General features: G+C 48.2%; 1 protein-coding gene across 17 annotated transcripts in view; it reads right to left on the reverse strand.

The window, feature by feature from the left end:
* Positions 1–20,434, reverse strand: part of LDLRAD4 (low density lipoprotein receptor class A domain containing 4) — a 387,098-nt gene that overhangs the window by 241,030 nt on the left and 125,634 nt on the right. Inside the window, exon 1 of one of the 17 annotated variants that reach the window (XM_072823304.1) lies at positions 16,884–16,931. The exons of 15 other annotated variants lie outside the window; for them this stretch is intronic. The gene's annotated coding sequence lies outside the window, so the exon portion shown is untranslated. Of the gene's footprint in view, positions 1–1,749; positions 1,940–16,883; positions 16,932–20,434 lie in introns of those variants that run through there. One more of the 17 variants, XM_072823313.1, reaches the window with a different exon arrangement.

Here is a 20,434-nt window from a genome sequence, read left to right on the forward strand (position 1 = left end):
TAAAAAAAAGAGTTACCCCCAGGAGACGGAGCGTTTCCCACCTGAGCTTCTCCATCTCACAGACACTCTGAACCTTGGCAAGCGCCCAAGAGTCTCATTATTTCGAACAGCAAACAGGTGTGTCCTAGGGAAAAAAACATGCTCCCTGCCCTCAAGGCAGCCACGGGGCGGGGGGCAGGGGGCTTAGTCGGGTCCCTCAGCCCCCAGGCTCCCACCTTCTCATCTGTAAAGACGTGAAACCCTAGGTCCCTTCTGATCTTGGGTCTTCCCCTGTGGCCACGTCTCTGGTCAAGGGAGACAAGACAGTGTGTGTGAAAAGAATATAATGACCAAGTATAGAAAATCTGCACATGAACCCAAATCTGAGAGCACGTCAGAGAAACGAGCTGCCCGGAACAGGAGAGGCTGACCTGGGGTGGGGCCGATCCCTCGCACTACTTCTAATTTCTATGATGTGGGGGCACAAGACAATTTGAGGTTGTGTTGCCAGAGCTATAAAGCCAGAGCCCTGGTAGCTTGATGGGCTCCAGAGAGTCAGGTCATCGTTTTTGCAAGCAAGTACAAAATCTGAAACCCTCATTTCAAATATACGCACGAGCTACAAAAGGCAACAGCAGCAATTCTATTAGAACGTCCTATAAAGCGTCGCTTTGGCATACACGACACTTGATAAATCCCGAAGGACCTACGGTCTGAGGCCCAAATCAAGGTGCAGGAAGTTTCCCCCCAAGTAAGTTAGTAGGATAACAGTCCCTGGGGAATCTGTACGTCTATAACTATCTCCTCATCGTATTTAGGGACACAGGAAGCCATGAGACGTTGTCTCTCTCACTCCTTCATTTGACGGAGGAAACGGAGGCTCAGGGAGGAGAAGGGATGCATCACAAGGGACTGCGACGAGCAAGGCAGAGCTCAGAGGTACAGCACACACCGGTACCAACTGCCAACGGAGACCAAGGGACGCGGAGGTGCTTTCCACTTTCCTGGGCCCCAACTATTCCCCAGCTGACAGGAACAGGAGGCCTTGCCCGTGACCACCCCGCTCTCTGGCCTACAGAGCTCTGCACGAGCTGCATCGTCCCCGTTCAGCATTTCAATAGCTCTTTGTGGGATGAGGACTCTAGCAAGGGGATGGGGAGATAGGAGTGAGCAAAGCAAACCGGGATCCTGTCCCCAAACTGCCTATAGGGTGTATGGAGGTGCTTGCTAATGGAAACCTTTTGCTGATCTTTGTATCCTCAGCGTGGGCCTCCACGGGGCCTAGAATACAGCAGGTGCCCAGTAAATGCTGGTCGCGCAGCACCGAGTCACACCGAGCTCCAGCCTGACCGCCTCCTCGTTGAGCTGCATCAGCTGCACGACGTCCTGAGGCTGTGGTGCCCCGTGAGGCTGCTGGCCCTGGCCCCAGACCCTGGAGGGCCCTTGGCGGGGACACTCCACCTGCGAGTCCGAGGCCCGGACAGTGCAAACATTTAAAGCACACTCAAGTGAGAGCTTTGTACACAAACAGTCCAGTGGCCCAAAGGGCGGGCTCTGAGCTGGACGACCTTGGGTGCACCTCGTTTTCGGCTCCGCGTGACTTTAACGGTCACTTAACCCCTTGAGCCTCAGTTTCCTCATCTATAAAACACAAGCAGTGAGGGAGCCCACCTCCTGGAAATACTGTATGTTTAATGGGGAAACAGACACAAAACACTGGTCTCTAGTGAATGGCAAAGAGATAGCAGCTGCTACAAGATGACAACTCACCTCAGCAGATTGATAAATTATGTCTTCAGAGAATATTCCAGGGGCGCCTGGGCAGCCCAGGCGGTTACGCATCTGCCTTCTGCTCGGGTCCTGAGCCCCGGGTCCTGGGACGCCATCCTGAGTCAGGCTTCCCGCTTAACAGGGAGCCCGCTCCTCCTCCCCCGCTCGTGCTTCCTCTCTCACTTGTGCTCTCGCTCTCTCTCATATAAATAAAATCTTTAAAAAAAATTTTTTTTTAAGTAAAAATAAAGAACATTCCCCACCCACTTTTTTCTAGTATTCATCTGACTTAATTAGGCAAAAATAGCATTTTATCTCATGGTTCCTCAGTTGATTTTTTAACGTTCTTGATAGATAAAAATCTAAGCTTAAAATCGTTTTTTATCAGCTAAAATTAATGACAGAAAGGATCAGGGAAAATGATACAAAATTAGACAAAATGTGTGGGTGAGATATTTGGTATGAAATGCGGTAGAAGACAAGAAGGAGAAAAATGACAAAAAAATGGCTTTTAAAAGGAAAAAGAGCCTCTTGATCATCAAATTTTTCAGGTTTCTAATTGAAATATCAAATTCAAGACGCAGCAACAGACCGTGATAAATAAACTTTACCAGGTTCTACACTCTTTGCCAGAAAACGACCAACAGGGTCAATCTTCCGATCCAACTTTCTTCCTTCCCGTTCCCTGTTTGGTTCACTCCCTTTGTAAGGTGCTGACTTTCTAAGTCCTTTCCACCCATTTCTCAAACTCCCAGAAGCCCCGAGAATGACGGGGCACAAAGAGGACATCCCAATGACCCCTCCCAACAGCGGGATAAATCCGGCACTCGTCTACGTAACGGGAGGTGTGGGAACAGAAACCCCAACCCTTTAAAAGCCAATAAAAATTGATCGACAATAGCCCAGCCGATACTCCTAGGGAGACGAACGATCTATATAATTTTAGTCATTTGCACGAGCAAAGGTTTCCTGAAGCTCCCCTGCTTACGAAGCTCCAGACCCATTCCACATTTGCATCTTTAATCAAAACACGTGGGGAACGTCTAAATTTTTCATGACTGTAGTTTTGTCTTGTTTGCTCATATTCATTTTCTGAGAAAAAAATATATATATATCCCTTTAGGAAAAAAGTAATTTTCTGTTTTACAATTTTTTAAAGATTTCATCTTCCTTACGTCATGTCCACACCCAACATGGGCCTCAAACTTATGACCCCAAGGTCAAGAGTCCCATGCTCTACTGACTGAGCCAACCAGGCATCCCTCTGTTTTATGATTTTTTACCACTCGATGCCCGGTTTGAGGTGGGCAGTGTTGGATAGAGATACTCCAATAATATTTTTCTTAGATATTTCCAAGAAAAATCAATGTTGTCTGGGACAGACGTGAGAGACAAGAGATGTAACAGTGAGCACGTGACGGGAATGTGCCCAACACCTGGGCCTGTAAGGCTCTGACCAGTAGCCAGCAGGGACTACTGCCCAATTTAGTGTAGGTGCAATTTTGGGGATACACCCCCCGAAGTTGGGACACACACACACACACACACAATTGTCTAGAGACTTGTGCCTCGGCAGAAAGGCTCCTTACTGCCCAAATACCGTTACAACGAGATTTAGGAGTCCGGAAAAGAGAAAACCGTTCCTCCCCACGGTCTGCACAGCAGACAGACACAGGCCCACCCCGTACCTTCTCAGAACTTACAACTTCCTCTCCACGTGGTGGTGTCTCTACCATGTAAGGGAACCAGAAAAGGAAATGATACGTGCCGTGTGCCGCACAGCACCAAGGAAGACCTCCGATGCCCTGGCTACCCTAGGAAAAGCACACGTTCTCATAGGAGAGTGAAAGGACTGTCTCTAGCTCGATCTTTCAAGAATGACTTAGAGTCCAACCACGAGAACCTGCCACTTGAGACACGGCAAATTCTGGAAGCGGAGCTCGTTTGGCCCAGGCAGCACCGGTGGAACAACCTGATCACAGAGACCCAAGGAGATGGACGTCTCAGCAGCCGTCTGAGGGACACAGGGTGAGACGGCACCGTCTGTGCCCCCCTCCCCCCCCCGAGCTGATGCCACCGCCCGCCCGCAGCTGAGAGCGGGACGGGCCCTCGCTGGGACGGTCCACCCAACGCTGACCACCGCCTCCGAGACAGCCCCGAGCCGAGCCGAGCCGCCCGATGAGCAGGGCCGGCTCTGCACCTAGTAGGGAGCACTGAGGGCTTCACGCCTTCTTGGGCGGCTGCGGGAGGCAGAGCCATGAAAGTACATCTGTCCTGAGGAGCAGCTGTTGAAGGGGAGACTTTTGGGGAAGGGCTGCCTGGTATCTAACTAACGGGACCATAACCCATCCCCTGTGTGTCCCGGAGGCCTCTGGCCAAGCAGAAAGTGTTCATTAGGCCAATCTCCGCTGCCTTGGTAACAGAGGCCCACGCGTGTGCTCTTAACACAGTAAAGCAACCAAGTGGTGGGGGGGGTCCCTACAGACAGGTACTGCGTGGCCTGCAAGCAGCCCCGGGGGCAGGAGGAACAACGCAACGTACCCTCCTACAATGCAGAACGGGCCCCTCCACCAGCCCGGTGTGACTGGGACAGTCTCTCCAGCACCTGAAGCCTCGTGTTTGTAAGTCTGCTGAGTTTGCTGAGCTTCAGAAGCATCACTGGCGGCTCCAGAAACTCTCATTCCCAACAGTCTACTCAGCCCACCCCCACTATCCTTGGTGTGGAGTCAGTCGGCCTCGCTAGTCCCCATCACATCTGCACGAAAGAACTCCTGGGGTGCCACCAGAGAAAGCTGCAGGATTATAGCAGCAAGATGGGATTTTAACCAGAAAATTCAAAACCTGAAATCACTGCTCATTTCCCCATCACTCGCCAAGGTCACACAGTGCCTGGGAAGCCTTTCATGACGTAAATGCACCACGGACCTCACCAGACGGATGGGCAACTTTCTCTGCATCTAACATGGCATCTTCCTGCAGTTTTTCCATTTTCCTTCTCAAAATCTCGCCCTTATTTACTCCCTTCCTTTCTGGAATCAACACGTAAGGACGGATTCATTCCAACATCTGCTCTGCACTGGGAGCCTTCAGGAAGGTTCTTCAGATAGAAGCCCTGGAGGACACGAGGGAGGCACAGGGGGCAGGACCATAAGGACATTAAGAGACCTTACCACGGTGGACAATGTCGCCCTACTCCCCACCTTCCCAGGGCCTAGTAAGTCACTCAGTTCCTTCACACAGCAAGAGTGGAGATTTAATTTTGTTCCACCCAGGAAAGCAAGCTGTCGCTGCTTTTCACCAAAATACTCTTCTCTAAGCCATTGTTCCCCAAATATACAAGAGGAAGGATGCAATCATCAAAACTAAATTTTGCCCATTTTGACTTAAAAACTAAACATATTGACAAATGCATTTGAAATAGGAAATATACATATCCAGATATCGTCTCCCATTCTGTAGGCTATCTTTTAGTTTTGTTGATGCATCAGATAAAGGGCTGGTATCCAAGATCTATAAAGAACTCATTAGACTCAACACCCAAGAAACAAACAATCCAATCATGAAATGGGCGAAAGGCATGAACAGACATTTCATCAAAGGAGACACACACATGGCCAACACGCACATGAGAAAATGCTCCGCATCACTTGCCATCAGGGAAATACAAATCAAAACCACCATGAGATCCCAACTCACCCCAGTGAGAATGGGGACAATTAACAAGACGGGACACAACAAATGTTGGAGAGGGTGCGGAGAAAGGGGAACCCTCCACTGTTGGTGGGAATGTGAACTGGTGCAGCCACTCTGGAAAACTGTGTGGAGGTTCCTCAAAGAGTGAAAAACAGATCTGCCCTATGACCCAGCAATTGCACTGCTGGGGATTTACCCCAAAGATACAGATCCAGTGAAAGACCAAGACACCTGCACCCTGATGTTCACAGCAGCAATGCCCACAATAGCCACACTGTGGAAGGAGCCTCGGTGTCCATCGACAGATAATGGATAGAGAAGATGTGGTCTATGGATACAATGTGATATTCCTCAGCCGTTAGAAACGACAAATACCCACCATTTGCTTTGACATGGATGGAACTGGAGGGTATTATGCTGAGTGAAGTAAGTCGATTGGAGAAGGACAAACATTATATGGTCTCATTCATTTGGGGAATACAAAAAATAGTGAAAGGGAATAGAAGGGAAGGGAGAAGAAATGAGTGGGAAATATCAGAAAGGGAGACAGAACATGAAGACTCCTAACTCTGGGAAACGAACGAGGCGTGGTGGAAGGGGAGGTGGGCGGGGGGTGGGGGTGACTGGGTGATGGGCACTGAGGGGGGCACTTGACAGGATAAGCACTGGGTGTTATTCTGTATGTTGGCAAACTGAACTCCAATAAAATAATATACAAATTTAAAAAAGAAAATATACATATGTAAATATAGAAGACTAACATCAAAAAGCATGTTATTCTATATGTTGGCAAATTGAACACCAATAAAAAATAAATTTATAAAAACTAAATAAATAAATAAATAAATAAATAAATAAATAAATAAATAAAATGGGGGGAAAAAAAGCATGGAGCTGTTTACCTAGGCTGACTGGATGGAAGAAATTACAGAGATGATGGAGGGTGAGGGGGGCGGGTGCTGAGAGAGGCTCCCCCTAAACGAACTAGTGCAGTCGGGAGCTCTGCAATACCCCTTGGCACTGACACGGCCGCTCAGCCTGCGGGGCGGCACTCCGAGAGGTAAGCATGGCTTTGTGGCCGAACGGCCTGGGCTTAGAAGCACAGTTGTGCTGAGCAGCCTACCACACACCACAAGCAGGTCATACAACCTCTGTAAGCCTCAGTCTACTCACCTGTCAAATGGGGCATTAACTGAACCATAAGGCAGCAGTGTTGACTAAGTGGGGAAATAGATGAAATCCATGTGCATGGCACCAGAAAATCTAAATGGCCCTCAAAAAAAAAAAAAAAAAAAAAAAAAGAAAAAAGAAAAAAAAAGGTTAAGGCAGTAATGGAAAGCAAGGAAGAAAGGTAGGGTGGGGGTGATAGTGCCCTTGGGAAAGGGTTGTCTAACCCTTGGGAAATGTATTAAAGGTGAGGTCAGTTGACCAGGCTGTAAGAAAGTTAAAAAAAAAAAAGGGGGGGGGGAGTGAGAAAAACAGAGCACCTCAATGGGAGCCACTCAACCCCACTGTTGGCTGAACATTCGGAGGGGTAGAATCTAGGGCTGTTTCGTTAGAAATCAATATTCTCATATTCAAATACCTAAATAGGCCAGCCTCGGTACATTCCACGTCTTCCTGACCCCAGGCCGTTTCCCTATCTGTCCCGGAGAACCCGCCCTGCCCCTGTCGGCCTGGCCCCCCCTCACCTCGCTAGACCCTCATCCCTATCCCCACGTGCACAGCCAGTCGATATTCCCTGCCCACCCACTAACCATAAGGATTCCCCGCATCAGAGAAATCGCTCTTGTTGAAATGACTCATCACTTCCTTTAAATAAAAACACGTTATTATGTTCAATGAAACCATACAAGAAATAATAGCTGAAGAGGACGTTTAAATAATGTACACCAACACCTAAAAATGGCTTCTTGGCAAAAAAAGGAAATGATTGGCATTGCAAGGGTATTTTAAGAGCTCCATCTTTTCCCCTCCTTCTCCACCTCCCTCCCCCCTCGGAGGAGTCAGGCTACATTCAGAGCCACAGGGGCCCAGCGAGGTAAACTTGGGCAAAGGGGGGCTTTATAGGGAGGGTGAGGCTGCCATTGAAATTTAAAAGCCGTCTAGCTACTCGACTACCATCCTTTCCCTTCAGGTTCCCATGGAAACAGACCTCAGATCGCCAAAAACAGGGTAAAGATAGCACCATGCCCAGTCTTCCTGCAATCTGTTGCCATGGGAACTGGATGAGGAGGGACTGGAGGCTGGTAGCTAGAGGCCTGCAGATCCCCATTCCATCAGCTGGAGGTACAAAGGGCGCCAGCACACCGGCCACCACCGCCCACCCGCAGGCCGGAGAGCCACGTCCACGCGGGTAGAGTCTCAGGGAGAGGGAGGCTCACAGCGAGCGAGTGAGGCTGTGACACCAGCAGCGGCTGCGAGCCTCCAGACACCCACTTAGTAAGAGGCTCACCTCCTCGGATGAGCATCCCTTCATAGACCAGAGCTGCTACGCTTCAGACCAGCGGTTCCCACATCTGGCTGGGCAGCAGGCTCAACACCAGAGCCAGTGAGTCAGTATCTCAGAGGCCGGGACCAGGACTCTCTAGTTCTTAATCAGCTCCTAAAGGGGATTCTGCGGCTTGGCCATTCTGGGAGACCAATAATCTAAAGAGTTTTTTTTTTTTTTAAGATTTATTTACTTATGATAGACATAGAGAGAGAGAGGGAGAGAGAGAGAGGCAGAGACACAGGAGGAGGGAGAAGCAGGCTCCATGTAGGGAGCCCGACGTGGGACTCGATCCCGGGTCTCCAGGATCACGCCCTGGGCTGAAGGCAGGCGCCAAACCGCTGCGCCATCCAGGGATCCCCTGGGAGACCAATAATCTAGACCAGAGCTTCCCAAAGCGCAAACAGGATGGTGTTAGGGGCTGAAGAGGAATCAAGTCATGCTTTATATTTATATTTATGTATTTATGTTTATATTTATATTTATATGACCATCCCTCCACCCCATTTCCCTTGCCTCCAGGGACAATCCAGCACGGATACAAAGGTAGCAGTCAAAATTTATGTATAATCATCAGGGGACCCATGATTGTCTTTCCAAATCTGATTTCTCTACAAAGGTCTAAAGCAAATTCTACATAATTGAGGATCAAGCTAGTGGTGGAAAGTGTATGAGATGCTTAGAATACTTACAAACGGAGATGTATGATCGAAGGAGACTAAAACTCCGCATGACATTTTAAAAGAAATAAGAGATCATTTTGAAAAACTCTACAATTATATGGAAATAATAACTCAGCTAGCCTTAAAATTCCTAGTCCAGGGGCACCTGGGGGGGCTCAGTGGTTGGGCACCTGCCTTTGCCTCAGGGCACAATCCGGGGTCCTGGGATCGAGTCCTGCATCAGGCTCCCCATGGGGAACCTGCTTCTCCCTCCGCCTGTGTCTCTGCCTCTCTCTGTGTCTCTCATGGACAAATAAAATTCTTAAAAAAATAATAAAATAAAATAAAATAAAGTAAAATATGAAATTACAATGTACAGAGTAAGAGCAGTTTCCACATTTCAGTTAAAAGCATGCAGAGCAGAGCAATACAAAAGTAATGTCGATATCTAGACTAAACTACAAAATAATCTTATACCACATAAAATTCCAGTGTGTTATTCAAAAGCGAGTCACTGATTTTCTATTTTAAGAAATCTCCATTTTTGCCTATGTATAAAAAGGGAGCTATTTCAGTTTGTTTCATTAGATACATTTTGTATTTCGTTCTTCAAAAAGCATAACATACACTAATCCTTGGAAACTAAAATATGAACAAAGAATTTGTAAATCATTGAATTATATTACAAGTTACTTGAAAAACAATTTCCTTTTTTTTAAATTTTATTTATTCATTCATGAGAGACACACAGAGAGAGAGGCAGAGACACAGGCAGAGGGAGGAGCAGGCTCCGTGCAGGGAGCCCGACGCGGGACTCGATCCCAGGACCCGAGGTCACGCCCTGGGCTGAAGGCGGTTCTAAACCGCTGAGCCACCTGGGCTGCCCGAAAAACAATTTCCTGATTCAAAAAATGTAAATGGGAAAAAATCAATTTTCTGATTAGTCAGCACACACAGGCAACCAAGAAAGCTCAGCATTTGCACCGTCCTGTACGTCCTGCAGGCAGCCAAAGACAACTTCGCACATACAGTCTGGGATACATTTTCGTTCCAACGAGGCAAAAATATATGTGTATTTATTTATACATGCGTATATAATGTCACACACAAACTTTAAAAAAAGCCACGAGTTCGTTTGAGACTCAGTTGCTTTTTAGGTTCCCAAAGCACACGAAGCCAGAGTGCTACAACTGTTGTGATGAGAAAATAAAGTCAAGATGAGGGATTTCTGCATTGGCTTAAACGATAACAAACACACACAAAAAGTAGCAAACTAAAGGGCTGCAGCAGAGGATGCCAAAGCAGTGTGAGCTGTTAAGTGCTCCATTAAAAAAAAAAAAAAAGGTTAAGATTAATTTGGAATAAAAGCAGAGTTGTGCTTATGCCCAGCTCCACTGAGGTCTGCTAGTCTGTGAGACCCTCGCCCGAGAATCAGCGGCCGATGTTTATCGTGCACCTGTATCCGTTCACTTTGAAGTTTACATGAAAAAGCAACTGGAGCAGGGCCAGCAAACCTACACTACAAGGCCAGACGGTGCATGGCTTTGCAAGACGTACGGCCTCTGCCCCTATTCCTCGCGTCTGTCATTATAGCGTGAAAGCAGCTGCCATGAACACATAAACGAGAAAATGTAACGTGTTCCAATAAAACTTTATCTGTACAAACAAGTGCTAGCCAGGGGGTGGCCTGTGACCCACAATCCAGCAACCACTGGACTAGACTGTAAATTCGTCATTGTGAAGGGAATGGCTTCATCAGCGTCCTCTCCGTAGCTTCGGGTGGGGAAGGAGAAAAAAGGCTCCAGGATGTGCCTCGTATCAGTTTTCCAGTCACCCCCCAGGAATGCCCTGGACTTGCAGCACCAAATGCTCCAACGTTTCCCTTAACGTACAATAATTATTTGTTGTGAGCCGTTTGTGTTCTCTGCATCTCGCCTTCCGCCGTCTTGCATTTATCCTGTTTTCTTCACTACATGCTAATAGTCCCAAGGGCAAGACTTCTTAATTGGCACTTTCTCTCAGAATTTAGCTTAATGATCAGCAAAAGATACTGCAAACAAATCCTTCCCCGTCTTCTCAAAGGACGCGCAAAAATACAGTTAAACAGGAAGAAAAGACACTGCCATCTTTTGTGTTCACCACCAGTGTGGCTGTGGTAGGGAGGACAATCTTCAGGTCTACCCCACAAAGGCCAAGTGCATTAGGACTTCCTGGGGGCTAGGGCTGACCTCACCCAATAGTGTCCCCGGATATTGCACACGGAAATATCTACTAAATTCAAAAGTATGATGAACTGTATGGTGAACTAAGCTAATTTCCTTTTTTTTTTTTAGATTTATTTATGTATTTATTAGAGAGAGAGAGAGAGAGAAAGAAAGAGGCAGAGACACAGAGGGAGAAGCAGGCTCCATGCAGGGAGCCCGACGTGGGACTCGATCCCGGGTCTCCAGGATCAGGCCCCGGGCCGAAGGTGGCGCTAAACCACTGAGCCACCCGGGGCTGCCCCTAAGCTAATTTCTTACACTCGCGCAGAACTGTGGAATTCGGAAACAGGAAAAGCTTTTTAGATATTGTCATCCAGTCCAATTCACCGTCCCATATACACAGAAATTATGGCTCAGATATCATGAGAAGTTAGTTATTCAGAGCTGGGCGTAGAACGGAATATAAAATTGAGCTAAATTTCATGTACTTTTAAACATAGTGAAGTTCCTGATGTTTTAGGGAATTCTGTAACAGATCTTCCCTCAAATAAAAACATATGCATTAGTAAAAAGAGGTTTATTCCCTGATTGAGCAGCTCCTTGAATCAGAGTTCTTGCAGACTCAGTCTACCTAGTAGAAGGTGCCCCCGTCATTACTCACGGTGTTTATCTGGGAGATCGTGACAGGCCACAGCAACACAGCAGAGATGACATAAAATTGTGGCTTGGGGAATATAAAAAATAGTGAAAGGGAATAAAGGGGAAAGGAGAAAAAAATGAGTGGGAAATATCAGAAAGGGAGACAGAACATGAGAGACTCCTAACTCTGGGAAACGAACTAGGGGTGGTGGAAGGGGAGGAGGGCGGGGGGTGGGGGTGACTGGGTGATGGGTACTGAGGGGGGTACTTGACGGGATGAGCACTGGGTGTTATGCTAGATGTTGGCGAATTGAACACCAATAAAAAATAAATTTATAAAAATAAAAAAGTTGTGGCTGAGGATCCAGCAGCAGGGTATGGAAGGCCAAGCCTCTGGGGACAGCCCCAATCTTAGAGCACAGGAGACCTCATCCTCTTCACACACCTGCATCCTCAATCTCAGTTTCTCCATAGACTGTTCTCATAGAGCATCAAAAGAAGAGGAACATAGGGAGGACACTAGCCCTTTATCTGATGTGTCATTTGCCAATATCTTCTCCCATCTGTAGGGTGTCTTGTAGTTTTGTTGACAGTATCTTTTGCTGTGCAGAAGCTTTTAATCTTGATGAAGTCCCAATAGTTCATTTTTGCTTTTGTTTCTCTTGCCTTCGTGGATGTAACTTGCAAGAAATTGCTGTGGCCGAGTTCAAAAAGGGTGTTGCCTGTGTTCTCCTCTAGGGTTTTGATGAACTCAAGATGGATGAAAGATCTTAATGTGAGACAAGATTCCATCCCCCCTGGTTTAAATACGAGGCAGGAGACATGCGAGGGGAGGCCCTCCAGCTCTGGGAGTCCCCTCGGTACTTAGGAGAAGCCTGTCCTCTGAGAGCAAGACATTCGAGGACCGGAGATTTATCTACAGGACATGAAGCTCACTTTCCGTATTTGCAGGGGGGTAAGTCCGAGCATTTATCGAAGGTCTGCGGGCACAGGTGCAGCTCTGGAAAATGCCAGTCCCGTGGGGCTGCCTTTCCGCTGGGCGTGCTCCGGTGGCTCCCGCTGCTGCAGGGTGCAGCTCAGGCTCAGCGGCCCCCGTGGCCTGCTGCGGTCCAGCTGCGCCTCCTCCCCTCGCGCCCATCGCCCCCCAGCTCCTGTGCGAGCCCCACGCTGCAGCCGTCCCGACAAGCCCAGCGGACGCCGCGGCCAGCCCGCGCCTGGAGCGCCCTAGCGGCGTCCCCCCCACGCACACACACACCCACCTGCGACTCTCGCCTCTGGGGCTTCCTGCCACACGCAGCCCTTCTTCAAGCACCTGTTATCCCAGCATATTTTTCACTTTTCAGTCACTACCAGGCTGAGTGGCTTCCTGTGGGCAATAAATGCGTATCACTCTGGCTCCCAACACAGGGCTCCCGACGTAAGTGCTCCACAGATACTTAACTGAACGGAAGAAGACAAAATACCCTTAGAAGAACGGTGAGCAGCCGTTGATCCTCCGCTCACATGCGCCCTGTTGACGCGAGCCCAGCATCGGCGTCTGGCTAACATGCGTCGTCCCACAGCTGGCCTTGGCCGTCCCGTTCCTCTTGGTGTCTAGTCCACGGCTGGACGCACACAGCCGACAGCTTCCTCTGGCAAAATCATTCAGGGCATAAGACGTTTCCTCCCTCTGCAGCCGCCCACACTGCCTGGACAGAAAGTCCCAACACCAACAGCAGGGTGACCAGAGGACGGAACAGGTGGCAACGAAGGCCAAAGGCTCCCGAGAGAAGGGCTTGGAGCTGACAAGGGCCGTTACAATAACAGGCAAACGCGGCTTCGTGACGTATGGAAACCGTATTCAAGCTATGTAGTCACACACGCTATCTGTTGTATGTTCTGCGTCACGTCTTACACACGCGGAGCCCAGGCAGGAGGACGCGGGACGGAGACGGGTGCAGAAACAGACACGGAGACAGAACACAGCCGCCGGCAATGATGAATGAGCACACGGCGCCGAGGCGCGGAAGCCACACGTACGAGGTTCACCTCAGCCGGACGACAGATTCCCGCGAAAATCCAACAGATGACCAGCTCTGCTAGTGAAGTTTCAATGAATAAAAGAAACAGCAGCAATTACGACGAAGCCATAGTGGGAAAGAAACAGCAAGGCCAACGGCAACCCCGTGCCTGGTAGGCTCCTGGAGACAATGCAGCGCGATCCACGCACCTCGAGCACCAGAGCATTGTCTCCCCGCAAGCCGCGTCGCAGAGACTCATCCGTCGATGAGCAGCGCAGGTCACTCACCTGCGTGAGCCCCTGGCCGGAGGCGGAATGGGCCTGCTTCGAAGGGGAGGACGGCGGGGCTCCTCCTCCTTGCCCTTGGAGCTGGAGAAGTTCTGAGCCAGCAAGTCAGCCTCATCTTGTCATGTGGGCAAGCCCCCCTTTCCGGCCCGTCCACACCCACAGGGGACGTCCTCTCTGTTCCTTTCTATGGACACGGGTGATATCACAATCCAGACACACACGAAGGACCCGGAGCTGCCCCGCTTGTTGCCACTGCAAATCCACGGCACGGGTGAAAGCCCGTTGGTGTCTTTGATCCGACTTGTAAACTTGCCAGAGCCTGGAAACAAGGCCTCTGCCGCAAACAAGATCTGCCCTTGGAGACCCTACGCCCTCCTCCCTGTATCAGCCTCCCAGCTTCCAGAAATCGAAGTATTTCACATGAAAAGCAGCAGGGGATTATGGAAGATGGCACGTGGCTATGAAGCCACTTGGTGCACCGCCAGCCAGCAACAGGACAGCAGAGCTGAGGGCACGTCCGAGCCTCGCCCTGACCCCACTGAGCCTGAATGCCCTCCCCAGGCCCCCTCTGTTCGCGGCACTCCGGGCCGCCCGCCTACCTGCCACCTGAGTGAGGCGCCCCCGAGAGAGGCACAGGGTAGGAAGCTGCGTGTCTTCGCACCCCTGTCCCCCGCGATTAGTGTGGGCAGCTACCTGCGGCTCCCTGCCATGGGCCCCCCGAGTCACGGGACTCCGGGCGTCAGACGGTTCATCCTAGACAAGACCCCATGGTCGCTTTTGAATCCTGATACGTATTTCAAGTGGCATTTCAAACGAAAGACCGAGGAGTGCATCTATGTCCTCATGCTGTAATAGTGCATCCCGTCCGTTATAAGGCCGCTCCGTCCCCCACAGTCAAGTAACTTGACCCGTTCCTCCTTCACACACAGGTAAGACCGGGGTCAGCTAAGGCCAAAGGCTTCACTGAAGGCTGCGAAGTAAAACCGTGACAAACTCTGACTTCCAGGAGCTCCTCCCAGGGGAAGGCCAGCCTCTCTGGGCCGGACCCACTTGGCTCCTCCAGAAAAGCAGGGCCAGGGCTGCAGCACCCCCAGCCACCCTCAGCCACCCCCAGCACAAAGGAATAAGGCCCTGGGGCAGGGGTGAGGGCCTCTCCTGTCCTCAGGAGATGCTCCGTGAGACCCTGTCTACCCAGGAGCTACGCAGGTACATCCAGCACCGGATTAAAAACAGCAAACAAGAAATATCACAAAACAAAGAAAAGCCAAACACTTTGTCCTCCACTTCTCCCAATCAGAAAGGATGAAAACATAAGTGGGACAGAAAAACTACCATAAAAGAAAGTCCTAGCGCTTTGCTAAATGAACAAATTCAAGTTTTTAAAGGGAAAAGGAAATAAGTAAGTTAAATAAAGAAAACTGGATGGACACATAGGAGATTGTGCTTGGCTGGTGAGGAGCTTGGAGACGATTCAGTTCCCTAAGGCCTGGGCCCCCGTCACCACCACCGCGCCCCCCACGACCTTGCACAGCTTCTCTAGTCTCACGTTTCCTCACGGGTAAAGGGAGAGATTGAACCAGAACCCTAGCAGACCCCCTTTCCACCCCAAAAGGTATGAAAGAAGAGATTTGTGAAGAACACGAACTAAACCGCTTATCAATATTTTCCAGAAGGTTCAAACAGGTCCTTGGCCAGGAGGACCTTCCAAAACTGAAGGTGCTCCTAAGCAAGCCGGCCCCAAACCACCTAAGAGAAAGTGGCTACAGAAATCATATAAATGGAGTGAATCAGGAAACTGCCATAGAAGCATCTAGAAGAGCACCTGGCACACATCTACCTGGACAGATGGATGGGACGGAGGGAGCACAGAGGGATGACAGGTGAAAAAAAAATCATAGCTGTTTTATAAGAAAAAACTGCTTTATACCTATGTTTTTAATATTTGCTCAATTTAGATAGGATTTATAAAGTTAAATTCTGATGCAAACCGGGCAGTTAGTAACTACAGCTCCTTAAACACGGAGGGGCCACAGCCGAGGGGCGCCCAGGCCGGGGCAACAGCCACCCCCGTGGCCAGAACTGCCGCATGCAGCCTCCCACTCCACTGCGTGCCAGACATCAGGTCCTCACCCTCTCCTGGTCCTCTCTTACGCGTCTGGCTCTCCTCTCTCTTTTATTCTTTTTTTTAATTTTTATAAATTTATTTTTGATTGCAGTTCAATTTGCCAACATACAGCATAACACCCAGTGCTCATCCCATCAAGGGCCCCCCTCAGTGCCCGTCACCCAGTCACCCCCACCCCCGCCCTCCTCCCCTTCCAACCCCCTAGTTCGTTTCCCAGATTAGGAGTCTCTCATGTTCCGTCTCCCTTTCTGATATTTCCCACTCATTTTCTCTCCTTTCCCCTTTATTCCCTACCTCTCTCTTTCTTTTGTTGCTTCTTCCTCCTCCACCCATCCCCTAGGTGTTGGTGTCCCCAAGTCCCAGTGTCAGGCCCCTCATCTTTTCCCACTGGAAGCTCATCTGCACAACCACCTATGAACGGCAACTTCAGCTCAGAAAACTTTTCCTGAGCTCCAGACCCACTCCCTAGATAGTCTCACTTGCATATCCCCCAGATATACCCAATTTTAAGGCATCGAAAACAAACAAAAAAAGCTGTTTCTTCTCTTTTTATGCTCCCTGACTTAGAAGGTGCAGCCATCCCCAAACCATCATGCTTCTGACCCACATGCTTGTGGCCACCCATGTACCAACAGCCCCACGCTGTCCCCTCCGTCCCCACTGCCACTGCCATGGCTATGCTTCTATGAAACCCCTCTCTTCAGGGCTCTCCTGGGTGGGAGCTGACCGGTGCCCCGATACCTATGGTGTGACCCGGAATCCATGAGTGTGAGTGAGAGTCCTCTAGAGTCTGACGTGTCCAGCTATGCACCTGCCCTCTACCCAAGTCCCACAATCAGCCGCACTGGGCCTGCTGCCTCCTCAACCCCCCGGGCTCCTTCCCGTCCCAAGGAATGGCCCACCCAACTCTGACCCGAGACTCCTTTCAAGCCCTCCCAGCCTGTTAGTCCCTGTGTGTCTGGGGGAGTCCTCCTTGAGCTTCACGTGCACTCCTCTGCCTGACCCACTGCCTCCCGCCAGCTGTCCACACCACCTGACGCCCAGCCTTTTCACGCTGTCACAGGCCACTGGTCTCTCCCGCCCACACAGTGATTCTCAGACCCTGCATGGATCAAAACCATCTGGGGAGTTTACTTAAAACTAAGATTCCAAGTTCTATCACAGGTTGTAATTCACTGGGGCTGGAGCGGGTCATAATGCATTCCTCCACATAGCCAAAGGACTTTCCTGTGGACGGCGCGTAGGGTTATGGTGCGTGGTTCTCATGATCACAACTAGGACTACCGAGCGAAAAATGTGGCTTCTACTCATTGACAGGAAATAAATTTAAATAATTTAGAGCCATGCGAAACTGCAGTGGGCTGGTTTACGAGGCAGGAGGCTCCCTATCGCTGCAGCTGTTGGAGAAAGGCTGAACGACCACATGTCAAGGCTGCTGAAGAGGGATTCATCCATCAGACAGCCAAGAAATGTCCTCCACTTCTGAATGATTTTATAAAAACAGTAATTGTGTGTGGGTTAACCCCTGTTGCATCTCATTCAGAGATCTGTTGCCAACAGTGACCTCAGGGACACACCCTAGAAGGACCAGTGGTTCTCTCAGACATCTACCATAAGGACTGGTCATGACCCAGACTCCCAGAGAAGCAACTTACAGAGGAGTCAACACCAGGATTCACCAATTTTGCCTTAAAAATGGGACTTGAGTGGGGGTGATTGGGTGACGGGCACTGAGGGGGGCACTTGACGGGATGAGCACTGGGTGTTATTCTGTATGTTGGCAAATTGAACACCAATAAAAAATAAATTTAAATTTAAAAAAAATGGGACTTGAATCTCAAGTATTCTTGCTACTTGAAGCAAGGAGCTATAAAGGTTTTGTTTTGTTGTTGTTTTATTTTTTTTTAAGGAGAGATTAAACGAAAGAATTCAGATGTTAAAGATCAAACAAGCCTCATATTTATTTTTTCTCATGTTGAAGTTTACAATATCAAATACATATATTACAGACCCTGATCTCTAAGAGCTTATTCTGTAAAATGGTCAATCCAGGGATAGAGAAATACCAATCTTCAAAAATCAAATATTTAATTTTAGCTGAACATCCAACAAGCCTGCTTTTTCCATAGAAGGACCTGTGAATCGTTCCATTAACTATCTTTAGGGAGACAGTGTAAGAAAGACACTACGCTGCGGATTATTCTCTCCTTTCATTTAAAAGTAACCAGGGTCTCTTGCAGAACATTCATCAACTTGGAGATAAACACCCAATTCACTGTGAGTTCAGAACTTATAGGAGCAGATACCTACTCTGAATTTCAAATAACCAGTAAATCCTTCTGGTCAAAAAAAAAAAAAAATCATAAAACCCAGCCAGGAAATCTTTGTTACCTGAGACAGGCAGCCCTTTGAATGGAAGGACTTCAATCTAAATGGGTTTTTTACAGGAAGTATATTTCAGAATCAAATGAATTTATTCTTATGACATTTCCCCATGTCTAGATACAAATGGGGTATTATCAGAAAAGGAAACGGCCAGTGGAGAGTTTTCATACGCACAGGCTGTCTTCGGAGTGACACTGTGGAATCTTTCTTATGAGCAAAAAAAAAAAGGATGAGCCCTGGGTGTTATTCTATATGTTGGCAAATTGAACACCAAAAAAAAAACAAAAAAAAAAAAACAAAAAAAAAAAGTGGAGAAGGTTTTAAGAATTCCATCACTCTCTACAGAGTGGTAGAGAGTACCACAAATATTGAAAATTAGTATTTCTGTAACAGGGACCACAGAAGTAAAAGCAGCCTGACTTTGTGCTAGTATTATCTGTCTAATTTCCCACGGCCCAGCTTCTGTTCCGTGGCGTTAATGAAGACGTGTGAGAGAAATACATGTGAGGGAAACTAAGTTTTCCATGTAGGAGAAGACAGCACCCCATTTAGTTAAGAGATTTTTCTATTTTAGCAACTCCTAGAGCCAACACTCACGGTGGAGAGCAGTGACCTGATGCTGGAGCACCAGCAGGGCTACCACACAGGAGACCTTTCCAAGGACAGATAGACAGACACCTGTCTTCCAGGGGGACGAAGGTCACAAAACCATACTAGAGTTTCCTTCATGACTCCTATCTACGTTCATCTGTCTCCTCCTACATGCTCCACATCCACGTCCGCATCACATCATGAGCAGCTTTTCTCTTGTTTTTAACAGTGAGTAACTCATTCATAAGATTGTTAGAATTAAACACTTAGAGGGCACAGAAGAACACTCAAAATACATTGAAATGCTGTAAATCAGCAAACACGAAACTGAAGCCCAAGATGGTTATCAATCATGTTTTTTTTTTTTAATTTTCTGTATCTTATGAGACTTTGAAATCTTGGGGGGGGGGGCCTCACTGGCCAGAAAGAGGATGCCCCTCCCAGATCTAGAAAATTCCTGGAGATACTAAATGACGTGTCTGGGAGCAAGCCTTTGATATGCAAATCAGCCAATCCAGAGCCCATACTCTGAACCGGCCCCTCCATCTTCTACCCTTCAGGAGGCAATATTCCTGGGCCCTAATCATCCCAAGGCCCAGGACTAGACCACGAAGATGAGCAGTTTTTCTAATTACCTGTACTAGACACCACACACTGTTTCCTTCGCTAACTGCTCTGAGGGTACATCCTGGATCTCCAGTCAGACCATAAGCTGCGGATGCGGATGCGGATGCGGATGTGCAAGGACACTGCCCTATACACCCTGCATCTACTCCCTCAGAGCACGTCACACACTCCAAACACAGCAGGTGCTCTATCAAATGCAGGGCTGCATAACACCTGCCTCCAGGCTTACCTGCTCCCTTCCTTTCCTTCTACAGGAAGGAACTACTGACAGACTCGTCCAGACATAATTCTTTTCGAAGTATCACTGGCTTTAGTTACGCAAGAAAAGGAGAACAAAGTTCTTCCCCTGAGGATTTTTTTTATTATTATTTTTTTCCCTGAGGATATTTTTTAATAATAAATTTATTTTTTATTGGTGTTCAATTTGCCAACATACAGAATAACACCCAGTGCTCATCCCGTCAAGTGCCCTCCTAAGTGCCTGTCACCCAGTCACCTAGTCACCCCCCACCCTCCTCTACTTCCACCACCCCTAGTTCCTTTCCCAGAGTTAGGAGTCTCTCATGTTCTGTCTCCCTTTCTGATATTTCCTACCCATTTCTTCTCCCTTCCCCTCTATTCCCTTTCACTATTATTTATATTCCCCAAATGAATGAGACCATATAATGTTTGTCCTTCTCTGATTGATGAGGATTTTTAAATTGACTTGGTATTTGTATAACATGTGACCCTACACACAAAAAACCCAAATAATATGTCTCATTAAAGAATATTTCTTAAAAAAAAAAATGGAATAATGTTCATGGTGGGAAAGAATGGAAAGTATAGGTAAGTAATTTTAAAAATTAACACTTACAACCCCATCACCAGAACAAACCGATGTTAGTATCTTGGTATATATCCTACAGACTAAATATGTGTGTATATTTTTTTAACAAAAAATAATATCATGCCACAGAGATTATTGTAGAATATTTTTAT

Source organism: Canis lupus, chromosome 1, assembly GCF_048164855.1.
Source record: "Canis lupus baileyi chromosome 1, mCanLup2.hap1, whole genome shotgun sequence".
Lineage (NCBI taxonomy): Eukaryota > Metazoa > Chordata > Mammalia > Carnivora > Canidae > Canis > Canis lupus.